The sequence below is a fragment of the Manis pentadactyla genome, chromosome 13 (assembly GCF_030020395.1).
Source record: "Manis pentadactyla isolate mManPen7 chromosome 13, mManPen7.hap1, whole genome shotgun sequence".
Lineage (NCBI taxonomy): Eukaryota > Metazoa > Chordata > Mammalia > Pholidota > Manidae > Manis > Manis pentadactyla.
In genome coordinates, this window is record NC_080031.1 from 1,825,316 (window position 1) to 1,837,610 (window position 12,295).

A 12,295-nucleotide genomic window follows, 5' to 3' on the forward strand; every position below is an offset into this window, starting at 1 on the left:
ATGGTGTCAATTCTAAAATACTGGGAGTTAGGATTTCAACAAAAGAATCTGGGTAGGTTTATGGTCCAGCCCATAGTGCTCACATGATTGTGGAATCATGGCTAGTCCAAAATCTGCAGGGTAGGCTGGCAGGCTGGGGGCCCAGGAGATAGTTGCAGTTTGAGTCCAAAGGGAGGTGCCTCTGATGGAAGAGCCCACCTATTCTTAGGGAACCCCACTAACATCCTGGAGAGTGACCTGTTCCATCCAAATCTACTAATTTAAATGTTAATCTCATCTAAAAATACCTTCACAGAAACACCTAGAATAATGTTTCACCAAAAATCTTGGTACCATGACCTAGTCAAGGTGACACAGAACCAGGCATCCAGTCCAGTGGCCCCTTGGCTTCCCACCTATGCCCACAGGTACTCCTCCAGGCAGACGGACCCGGGTCATCTGGCACCTGGGTAATGGATAGGCTTCCTGCTCTTACTCTCCAGGAGCCGAATCTGTATTGATTAGCCTCTTATGGCTGTTCCGGTGGCCTTATCGCCTGAATCCCAAGATCAGAATTCAAGCCTTCCGCAAAATCCGCCTCCCCTCATGTCCACTTGCTTGTTTCCCACCGCTTCGTATCACAGAGGCTTCCGTCTAGCCGAGTCGACCTCCCTGCCGTCCTCCTCAGGAGGGAGGTCATTTCCACCCAAACTTCTCTTGCTGGTCGATACATTCGTTAGTTGCACCGATCTGTGTCACTCTGTCTGAGGACTCTGCTCAGACAGGCCTTCTCCCCCCGCCCCAGCCCGACCTGGTCCGTCCGTGACTCTGTCCCCCTCCATTTAGTCCTGCATCTCCCAGCATCCCTCTCTCCGGAACATTCCGTGGCCCTGCGAGCGAGCCCATGTGCACATCGCCTGCCGGCCAGCTCACGTTCCCAGAGCAGCAGCCCTCTCCTCCACCAGCTTCTCCCCTCTCTGTTCAGGTGCACACATGGTGCTCATGAAGATTCTGCAGTGACTAAGTGCACAGCGACTCACCCTAGCTCACCCCTGACGCTGGACACATTTCTAGGGTGTTTGCCCAAGTCTGAGGGACAGAATCTACCCAAGGTCAGACTTCCAGCCTCACGGCATCCCTCCATCCTCAGTGGGGGGAGCCGTCGGGAGGTCACACTGCGCTGAGGGATCGTCTTCACCCCGACACTGCTGGCAGAGGGCACAAAAGCCCAGGGCTGCTCGCTAGGAACTGTTCTCAGCACTAAAACTGCCTTTCAAAAAATCTGTCCCCCACCCCCTAAAGAAAAGGAATTTAAATTCAAACAGACTTTACCTGCATCCTCCTCCTCTCATTACCTCCCAGTTAGTGCTCAACACCAATTGTCCATGAAATTCCTCTGCTGCTGTTAATGAAATGAGGAGCATAAGAAGTTTGTGGATAGGAAGGGTGCGTGCAGACCTCCACCTGCTTCCCTCTTCACTTCCTGCTTTTTGCTGGCGGCCTCCTCTGCCCGACCTACTCGGTTGCCTCTCAACTGATCCCTAAATCACTCTTCACTTCCTCAGTTATCAGAGGGCGGACAGGTCTGCAGTGAACCTCACTAGAAAACTTCCTTTGCAGCTGGGTCTTAGAGAAAGCACCTGGTGTTGGTCCTGGCTTCCTCTCTACCTGGCCAGGTGGCCTTGACTGGCTTCTCAGAGCTCCAGTTTACCCTGTTTGACATAGGGGCTCCTCACACTTGCTCTACCCATAGCGTTTTGGGGTCAGAATGCAGCAGTGTACTTAACAGCACTTTGAAAAGCAAATCATACGTGACAAAATAAAAATAAGACCTGCCTGCTTCCAGCAGATGGATTCCAGTCTTGTGTCTGTGGTGTGAGACCCTTCTAGCTACCTCTGTCACCCGAGGTGACTTTATTCCAGGACCCAAAGGCCAAGGGCTGAAACCATCACGTGCCATGCCATAGGGGACCTGGGTGGCGGGCCGGGGAGGGCGCCTCCGAACGGCTTCCCATCCGGCGCCCCTTCGTTTCCTCCCTAGAGAACGTCTCCAGGTTGTCTATGTCAGCCTCCAAGAAGCAGCCCTTCTGGAGTGCAGCCTGGCCGCCACACTGGGTGCCAGTGCGGACCTCCCCTGCCCAAGTGCCAAGTGGCCCTGACCTCAGCGTGGCCACTGGGGCCCTTGCTAAGTCCCAGGGTGAGGTCTGCCCCCTGGACCAGTGCCACGCCCTGGAGACCTCATCCATCCGCTGTAGGGGAAGAAGGTGGGGTGCCAGCAGCCCTTATTGACAGAGCAGCTTTAGCTCAGCCCTTCCAAATGTTTGTGCCTCGTGATTCTTGTTTCTTAGAGGGAGGAGACTGAGGGACAGAGTAGAAATGGGATTTTCCCAGCTGCGAATGCCCCGCCATCTGCTGTTTCCCACAACCCAGGTAGTCTCGGCACCCGCCGGGAAATCACAGCTCCAGCTCTGGGAGCCTCTCTGACGTCTAGAATAAGGTGTTATTAGGTGCAGCACCCCGCTGGCCAGGGAGCCCCCCTCATCCTGGTATCTCAGGGCTGTGACCACGATCTCCCAAAGCCTGCGTGCCTTTCGTGTGGCCCCCAGTTAGCGGGTGGGCATCTTCTCCTAGGACACCCCCGTCTCCTGTCTGGTTGTGCTTAGGGAAGCCGAGACCTCACCTCCTGCGCTCTGTGACCCAGCCGGTCTTCTGTGGCCCGAGGACGTGTCAGACCAGAAGCGAGCCAGAGAGCTGCTGAGCAGGCTGCCAGCTGGAGGCTCCCCCTGGAGAGTGCCAGCCTCCTCTCAGGGCAGCCTTGGGAAGCCCCAGGCCCTCTCGCAAGGTCAGTAGAAGGGCGTGGAGCTTACATTTGTATCCTATTCTGTGGCTGAAAGGTTTCTAGAGAACTGCAATCTTGGGGTTTGAGGTAACAGGCTCCTCCACCGAGTCCCAGTACTGGATGTCCACCCAGGGCAGAGGCCCCAGTTCTCTGAACCCTCCTGGGAGGCTGTGCCTCCCTCCCTGCGACCCCACCTGTGCCCTGGGGCCCATCCCAGGTGCCTCTCCACCCTCCTGCCTGGCTCACGCTCCATCTCGGCAGCCAGAACCTCTCCTCTCTGAGTCATTCACCTGCCGCGACAGTAAGAGCTTCATAATTAGCTGAGCGGCAGCATGGAGGCCTTTACGAGCAGTCACACCCCCACCACACTCTGGTGTCCGTAATTGAAATGACCCAGGCCAGTGATTAGATTCGGGGACTGAAGCAGCCCAGCGTGCCACCGCCAGCCACCTCCCTGTCCTGATGGGGGGGTGATGTAGTTAAGTGTGTGCTTCATTTGGCAGAGGCCATAACGCAGGCATGGCGGTGCAGCGCTCTGCTGGGGCAGAAAGGGGCTGCTGGGCAGTGGGCGGGCTCCGCGCAGCAGGCAGCAGATTCCAGCCTGCGGGGAAGGCCCCTGCTCGCCCTCTCTACCTGTCCCCCAGCCGGCAGCCAGCTTCGAAGACCCAGGGCCCGCTTGGGCCGGTGGGAGCCTCAGCCCTACCTGGTGAACCCAAGGAACCAGGCTGCATGCGGCTGGCCAGCCCTGGAGCAGGCCCCACTCCTTGCCACCCTGCCCATCCTCTTAGGAGAGCTGAGGGTGAGGGAGTCACAGAGCTGCTGGCGGTTCTCTCTCTCCCCACCTCCCTGGCCCATCTGGCTCCTCAGCTCCTCCCCATATCTGCCCTTTCCACTCGGGTCCCCACCTCCTGCCACCTCCTCTGGGAGGTGGACATCACCGGCTTTGGGGTTTGAAATGTTCATTTGTGCCGCTGCAGCATGGTTACCCAGAACTGACACAGATCTGGTCTCAGTGCAAACCCGAGGGAGTGTCGTCTTGAGACAGATTTTTGGGCCACAGGTGGGCTCCGTGTGAAGAATGTGATCAGTTGGCCGTGTCAGCCACAGTCAAGGGGGGTAAAGGATAAGCAGAGATAGGTTCCTGAGGGTCCTGTGCCGAGGGCCTGGGTGGTCTGGTTCTAGGGCCCCTGGAATGTCAGGCCAGGGGGAGCAGGGGGTTTATGGTGCTCACTGCTGTGTCTCCAGTGCCTGCAACGGTGCCTGGAACACAGGAAACAGTCACTGTGTCTGCCTGCGTTGGGGGAACCACACTGGGTTCAAACTCCAGCTCCACCACGAATCAGATATGTGATCTGGGGGTGGGTCGTTTAAACTCTATGCCTCAGTTTCTTCATTCATAAAATGTGATAATATTAAACCTAGCTTATAAGGTTATTATGGGAATTAAATGAGTCACACATGTAAAATGCATAGAAACATGCCCAGCACAGCTATTTACTTGACTAAGTGGTGGCTTTTATTGTTAGTGTTGATATCCCCATTTCTCAAGTAACCAGCCTCACCGATTCCTGTGCCGGACGCTTCTCCAAGGGCTCTCGCTACATAATCTCACAGACAGACAGACCTGAGGTAGGTTCATTATGAGGGTTGTGGATATGCTGAGATGTGCATACAGAGAGATCCTCGGCACAGTAGTAGTACTGTTCCCACTTCACAGGTGCAGAGATGGCAGCCCAGACGGGGTAACCCGTTTGCCCAAGATCACTGAGCTAGCAGGTGACGAGCTTAAGATCCAAATGCACGCGGTCTGGCCCAGACTCCGAGCCGCTGGACATTCTGCTGCTCAGGCCCCCTCAGACTCCACAGCTCACAGCCTTGACCATTACTTCTCATATCCGCCAACTGGTATGTGATCAGAGGAATGGGAAGAAGATGTGAGCTTGAATCACAATCCCACAGCCCGTTAGCTTTGTGACCACAGGCGATTTACTAAGCATCTGGGGCCCAGGTGATCCCTGATGTGTAAGCGCTGAGGAGGAGCTCTGCAGAGGTGGGGAGGGTCGAACGAGGTGAGATGGGTGACGTAGCCGGCAGGGCGCCCCGCCCGAGGCACTGGGGGTGGCGGCAGGTACCACGAGCCTGTCCCCAGGGCTGTCCTGGAACTCGGAGAGATCGCAGACGGATTAAGGAGCTGGGCCAGCCCCAAGGATCCCCTGCCTCAGGTGTGGTCCCTGGAGCACCAGCATCAGCTGGGCACTGGTTAGAAATGCAGAATCCTGGGCCCTCCAGACCTACTGGAGCAGGATCTGAACTCTGACCAATCCCAGAGGACTCACTTGCACAGCACAGGTGGAGAAGCGTGGGTCTAAGGCACGATGAAGGTAAGGGGCCCAGCGGGAGCTCTCAGGGGGCCGCACAGAGGCTAGGGAGCTAGGGGCTTGGGGACAGTGCCATGTCACGTGTTACGTGCAGCCCGCCCCTGCCACCAGGGCAGCTGGGCCCCAGGGCACCTGCCAGTCACTGCGCTCTGAGGGCAATCAGCCTCCCCACCTCAGAGCAGCCAAGTCCTCCGCGCAGCTGGGCTGCTGAATTATAGGCTGCGGGCGGATGGCGGAGGTGGCTGTGCGCCATCCAAGGACAGAGGGGCCAAGGGACAGCAAGACCCCTCCACTGCCCTCCTTCCCTGACACCCTATTTTCTGGGACCCCGGCTGCCTACCCCCAGAGCCCCCTGCCCGCTATGCCACGGCCACCCCGCCAGGATCTCCGGCCCCCATTACAGAGCACGGGCGCGGGGGGCCTGGGGGAGGAATGCACCCTCCGGTTTCCGCGAAAGGCAGCCGCGAGCCGTGGGTGAGCACCAGCTTCCTGCGCCTCATTGCAAAGCACTGGGCGTGCGGGACAGGGCCCCGGGGTGGGTTGGCCCGGCTGCTCTTCCTGCTCCTTCCCCCGCCTCCCTGAGTTGCCAGCGCTGGGAGGGGCCCGCTCTGCCTTCCCACCTGGGGCCCCAAGGCTGCTGAGAGGCCCGCTGCCCCGCCCCGAGTCTCAGCCCCAGGAGGAAAGATGCTCTCTCTGCATCTCCCAGACCTTCCCTGCAGGGCATGCTTCGGACACCCATCAGGGTTTGTCGGGTGCGGCTTACAGGGCTACAGGAGATGGCTCTGGGGCTGCACTCTGGTCCTTCGGCCTCCACAGCCTACAGACCCTCTGGCCACTCAGCCCCTGGCCCCTCACTCCCTGCCCTCTGGCCTCCCAGCCACCAGGACACTCTTGCTGCACCTGAACTTGACACTGAGGGTCCCTGGTCAAAGCCAGCCCAGACTCGTCCTGGTGGGTCTGAGGCCTGGGGCTTCCTGCCCTGCCCCTCTGGCAGGAGTGTGTGTGCTTGAGGGGGCAGGTGTCAGAGGCAGGGGGAGCTAGACCGGCGCCTCGGCGTTCTCACTGTGCAGGTGAGGGTGGACCGGGTAACAGCACTCCCCCACCCCCCGTGACAGTCAGGTGGGGGTGGTGAGGCCCACTACTGGCAGCTACTGCAAGGGGACACTTGCCTGGTGCTACACATCATATGAGGACTTCCTGTACCATGCCTGATTCAATGCTCATGTGTGGTAGGGCAAATATACCAACACAGAAACTGAGGCCCAGAGGGGTTAAGTAAGTGGCCCGACATCACACAGCGAGGGGTGAAAGGGCAGCATTTGAGCTCAGGATGATCCAATTTGATGTCCAGTCACTTCGGCATCCAGATGTTGGCATCCCCAGGGATCCAGTCTCTCGAGCCTAGATGGGGGCAACCACAGTCGAGCCCCCCTCCTTGTCAGTTTGCCAGGTCATGGGTGGGTAGGATGATTACTTTTAAGCACAGAGCTGAGGGGAAGGGGGCCTCCCTCAAGGGTTCGTCCTGCTGGGGAGGAGGCCCCCCACACCTCCGTTAGACATACCCTGTCTTGGGCTAGAATCCTGAGGACCCCGTGTGCTTCCCTCCCAGGCTGAGGAGGAATGGGTGAGGACAAGGGGTCCCAGAACGGGCTGGGCCGCTGCAGCCCAGGGCAGGGTGGGTGAGCCCCGATCTGGGGGCGCGGGGAAGGCCGGCACTGGGAGCTGTTGACAAGCTGTGCCGATCGGGGAAGAGGGAGGGGCTTGGCCAGAGGGTGCTGTGGGTGAGACGGGGCTTGGGAGGAGTTATGTGCCCAGGGCTGGGAAGGAGATGATGGGAAGAGACGCATCCAGGCCCAGCTTCCAGTATCAGCGACACCACTTCATGGCTTCCTATCCCTGGACAAACCAAATGATGCGCTGAGCCCCAGTGTATCATCTTAAAAGTAAGGACTGTGATGTCCTGCACCTGGGACGAAGACTATGAGTACAGAAGACATAGTAGTTGCTCAGAAAGGCAGCTCCCTTGCCCTCCGGCCTCCTGCCGATCGCTGCTGACCAGGGGGCTTGGACGATTCGTTTCCTTCACAACAATGACAGCAGTAACAGTGACAACGGCTACAGCTTCCATTTCCCAAGCCCTTCTACGTGACAGGCTGGGCATCCTGCTTGTATCAAGTCCTTCTCAGAACTCTGGGATACATGCCCTCTGTCCGCCAAGCCCCACAGAGGCGCACTGACCCATCCAAGTCCACAGAGCCAGAAAGGGGCCGAGTGGACGCTCGGACAGGGCAGGGGAGGCAGGTCACCTGTGCCGGCTCACGGCCCCACATCTCAGCGGCTCGCAGCAGCCCGCCGTGCGCCAGCCCCAGCTCTGGGCCACGTCCTCCCTCTGGGCACCGAGCGGCGGGGGCAACCTCCATCTCGGACACGGTCAGGCACCTTGGCAGAGAGGAAGGGACCTTGCGAGGGTTGTTCCTGGCCGTTCCTGGCTGTGTCTGAGATGGAGTGCAGTTCGGAGCTGAGCGCCCAGTGCCCCCTCCCCGGGAGCTTTGCAGACGCCGTAAACAAGCCCTGAGTGTCTTGCTGGCCTGGAACAGCCTCCCTGAGAGGATCTCTCAGCTTCCTGCCTCCGAGTATGTAATTGGTCCTAAATGCAGGGTCCTCTGACAGCGTGACGCACTTTTGGACATTTACCGTCGCCTCTGATGGCCGTGCTGGAAACTCTCCTTCCCCGTGGCCCCCGCAGGTGACTTCATGGGCGCCAGGGGCTGCGGCGCTTTCCCAGGCACCGACCGTCCGAGCTCCCGGCCCAGGCGTCCTGCCACCAGACAGAGGCGGGGCCGACCGCCCAGGGCGACCCCGAGCCCCACGCAGGAGCACAGGCCACGTGACTCAGGGCCCCCCGGGCCTGGGCCCGGCCCCCGTGTGCTGTTGGCTGGGCGGCGCGTGGTCCTCAGAGGAGGAATCACTCTTACTTCCTCACAGATGAGGAAACTGGCGCTCGGTCTATGAGCGGGCAGCTGAACGTGGGACGAGCGCTGAGCTCCAGACACGCCGGTCATCCCCCTTTCTGGGCACCGGGAGGGACTGTGCTTCCCAGCCTCATGGTGCTGGGTGGGTTGTGTGACAAGGACTGTGGGACAGTGAGTTATGAGCAGAAGGGTCAGGGATGTCTTCCAGGCCAGGAACAACCCTCGCAAGGTCCCTTCCTCTCTGCCAAGGTGCCTGACCGTGTCCGAGATGGAGGCTGCCCCCGCAAATACGTGTTCAGCCCCTACTGTGTCCTGTGGGAGGTGGGTCAGACCTGGCTCTGCTGGGTTCTCTGAGTAGGAGACTCAGTCCACAAATGCCAACTGAGTCCCTGCTAGGTGCCCGCAGGCACTGTTCTGGGCACTCGGGCTACCGCAGCAGACAGAGCCCGAGCCCCCTGCCCTCAGTGGAGACAGACAAGAAGGAACCTACGTCAGAATCGTGCGAGGAGGTGATGGACTATGGAATAAAAGAAAAAGTAGGGCAGGATAAGAGAGTCAGGTGGCCAGGGAGGGCCCGGGCAGGTGAGGGCATCAGACGGAGGGCCAGGGGAGGTCTCCCTGAGCAGGGGAGGCCCAGGCCAAGCCTTGAAGGCCGGGAGGGGGAGTCAGCCAAGTGGATATCCCGGGGAAGGAGCTCTGGGCCGAGGGAAGAGCCGGAGCACATGTTCTAAGCGGAGTGGAGAGGATGGAGGGACAGGGGCCGAATGGGCGAGGAGGGCTTCGGGGAGCTACCCAGGCCGAACCCGAGAAGACGGCACAAAACTACGCCTCTGCGCACTCTGGTGTGGGGCCCTGGACAGTCCTCCTCGCTGGGAGCTGGTCCCGGGAGAGGAACTGGGGACCTTGCTGAGGTCACTTATCCTCATCGGGGCTCACTGTCCACCCCCAGACACTGAGGCGCTCATGCCAGGTTCCGTGACGGTCTGTGGCTCCCCCTCGCCTCGTACTCCAGCGGGAAATGTAGAAGACACACTGAGGTCTTGGCATGTGTGAAGTGTTCTGAGCCAGACCTGGCCACCTGCTAGCTGAGCCACCTGCAGCAGGTCACTAAGACTCAGCCGCGGCTCTTCACCGATAAAATGGAGATGAGGTGGCCGACCTCTGGCGCCCCGTATCAAACTGAGAGAGGACGTTCGTGGAAGACGGTAAACCGCACAGTGCCAGGAAGGTCGTGAACACCGCTGTCCTCTGCCTCCTTCTCTCTGAACAAGCCCAGAAACGCACAATGTTCTCACTGCCTCTCAGGCAGTGGACATGTGAGCAGGAGATGGGCCTCGTCTCTTCAGGATGAGAGGAAATGATTGAAATTGTACAAGTGCAATTAAAGTTAGATAATAGAAGAAACTTTGTTTTGGAATCCCAAAGGGGCGTATGAGATTTCTTTGAAAATTTCTCAGAAAATACTTATAACAATATATTAAGACACTAATCTCCCCAGAAGCAAGGGAATGGATAAAAAGGCTTTTCCAGACCCTTCCTTTCTGGAAATTGGTATTCAAGTAAGAGAGAAATGTAAGCCAAACCATCTTCTGACTCCAGGTTCCGCTCTGGGGTGGCCAGATGGACTAATGGGCACTCACAGGAGAAAATGGCCTCTGTCCCTTCCCTCCTGAAATTCAGTAATTCTCTTGAGTTAGAAATCTAAGCCAATCAGCCTTCTGTCCCCCAGTCCAGCTCTGGGGTGGCCAGATGGGTGAATGACTGGTCAACGGCCCCACAGGCCTGGCCTTTGCTGCCTCTTGCTAGTTCTGGGTGCACTTTCCAGGACGACCTCCAACCTGGAGACCACCCTGCAGTCGGCTCTGTTGTCTGAGGTGCAGAAGAAAAGCTTCCATCTCAAGAAGAAGAAAAAGCTAGTATGGGATGGAGATTTGGGGAAAGGGAAGGGACGGCTTCACCTTACAGGAAGGAGGCACCCTCAAGAGGCTGGGGCATGCCCTTCTTGGGCTCCCGTGAGGACCGGAGCGAGCCCTCCGTCTTCCTGCGCCAGAGAGGAGGGGGCGGGAGGACAGGCCTGCCTGCTCTGCTGTCCCTGGGGCCCACCAGCCCCTCGCGGAACGTGTGAATGGGCACCAGCTCCCCGACGAAAACAAGCCCCCCACCTGCAAAGCGGAGCAGCGGTGATCTCCAGGCAGGAGACCGGTGGGCCAGGCAGCCCATCACGGCCCCTTGGGTTCCGCTCTGCTGGGGTGCGTCCCCCTCTCAGACCATTGCTGCTGCCTCAGGAACAGCCCCCTTCCTCTGCGCCCCCTCACTGTGGAGGATGAGGGCTGGGAGCTTCCACAGGAACACAGGTTAGGGCAGGGACAGGGGATGTACGCAAAACGGTATCGGAAACCGAAACAGCCTCGAGCAACATGAGCCGGTGTCCAGCGGGTGGGAGCTCCCGGGTCCCACTTCCTCTCCTCGGGGGGTGGGGGGTGGGTAATCTCCTGAGTAGCCCCATGGCACAACCCTAAGCCCCCCACCTCCAAGCCCTTCCCTAGCAGGTGGCCCCCAGTGGGGCCAGATGTCACTAAAGGTTGCAGAATTTTGATAAGTTTATAGGTCTGAAAAGGTCAGGCCCTTTGGTGGTAAAAGTTTTACAGACCAGTAAAAATTTACTGGAGAAGATGGGAAACAGCTGTAGCTCAGAAGGCTGGAGCCAGGGGTCTGGGGGCCTCGGCTCCCCCCGTGTCAGGCTGTGGGAATCCAGGCAAGTGACAGAGGCTCTCTGAGCTCTAGGTTTTCATTTGGAAAATGGGACCAAAACAAGTAACAAGGGCTGTGACAACGTGCGACAGGCTGGAGGGTGGGTGGGCAGCTCTGGGCACAAGCTCCTTGCCCTGGGCCGGGAGCGGCGGGCACAAAGGGGAGGCCAGGCCCAGGCGCCGCTGTCTCAGAGCTCCAGTCCGCGCTGGAGGGCTGCCATCTGCCGTCTGCCTCCGCTCCTTGGGAGGAGCCGGCCGTCTGCAGGCAGAGCTCCCGAATCGAATTAGGCCGGCCTCTGCTCTTCCCTCATCCCCACCGGCCAAGGGGAGTTCATCAAGGCCTGGCACTAATTCTTATCTTGTCTAAAAGGCACAAAAGTGACTCCACGGTTTCACTGGAGGCAATTTACACCCCGCCCCTGGCCGTGGCCCCATCTCCCCCTGTCCATCGCCCCATCAGATCCATTAATCGGAAATTTCTTCAGGGGAAACTTGATTGCTGCACCATCAGAGAAACGGGCAGGCAATCCATCTCCATCCAAGGCCGTGGCCTGGCTGGCTGGCTCTAATCCTGTTACCTAAGAGGCTGATTCTCTAATGAGCACTGTGCACAGGACGGCCTCTGCCCTCCCCAACACGGCTGGGCCACCCCAGGAGCTGCCAGGAGCCAGTGCCCAGTGGGTCCTCACGCACACCGTGGCCGCCCTGCCCTCCACGGTGTGGACGGCCCCCTGTGCAGAGCCCGGCGGGGGTGGGGTCAGTCCACCGTGCCCCCCACCCGCTGCCTTTGCGCCACACCCGCCTGCCTTCCAGGGTGCCTCCCGGTTTTCCCTTCTTTCCTTATCTTCCCTTTCTTCCTCCCTTGCGTTGGCTTCTGTCCCTTCCCCGCGTCCAGGCCGCCCCTTGCTGTGGCCCTGCCGTCTGCACCCCCCCCACCCCGTCTCCCCTCCTCCTGCTGGGACACTGCCTCCGCTCAGCGCCGCCCCTGCTTCCTCCCGGCTCTGTCTCCTCCGCCTGCTGGCCTCACCTTGGAGCAGGAGACAGGAGACCACGGGGAGCCCCAGGGCACCTGGGGGAGAGGTCAGGGCCCGCGCGGGGAGACGCCATGTGTCTGGTCTTTAAGGGCAGAAGGCCCAGGTGGGTTTGATACCGCTAAGGGCCAAGCCCTGGCGAATGGCCCTCTGAAGGCGCCCGCCCCTGAAAGATAGGGTGCTCTGTGCAGCCTTCGCAGCGCACGGAAGCAAGAGAAGCCCTAGAAATCAGCGGCAGGTTCCTAAGTGGCAATTACCATAAATGGAGGTGGCGCGAGCGTAAGAGTCTCTGTCACTCCGGAAGGTGGGCTTGAGGTGCGCTTAGGAACCCACACATGCCCCACCT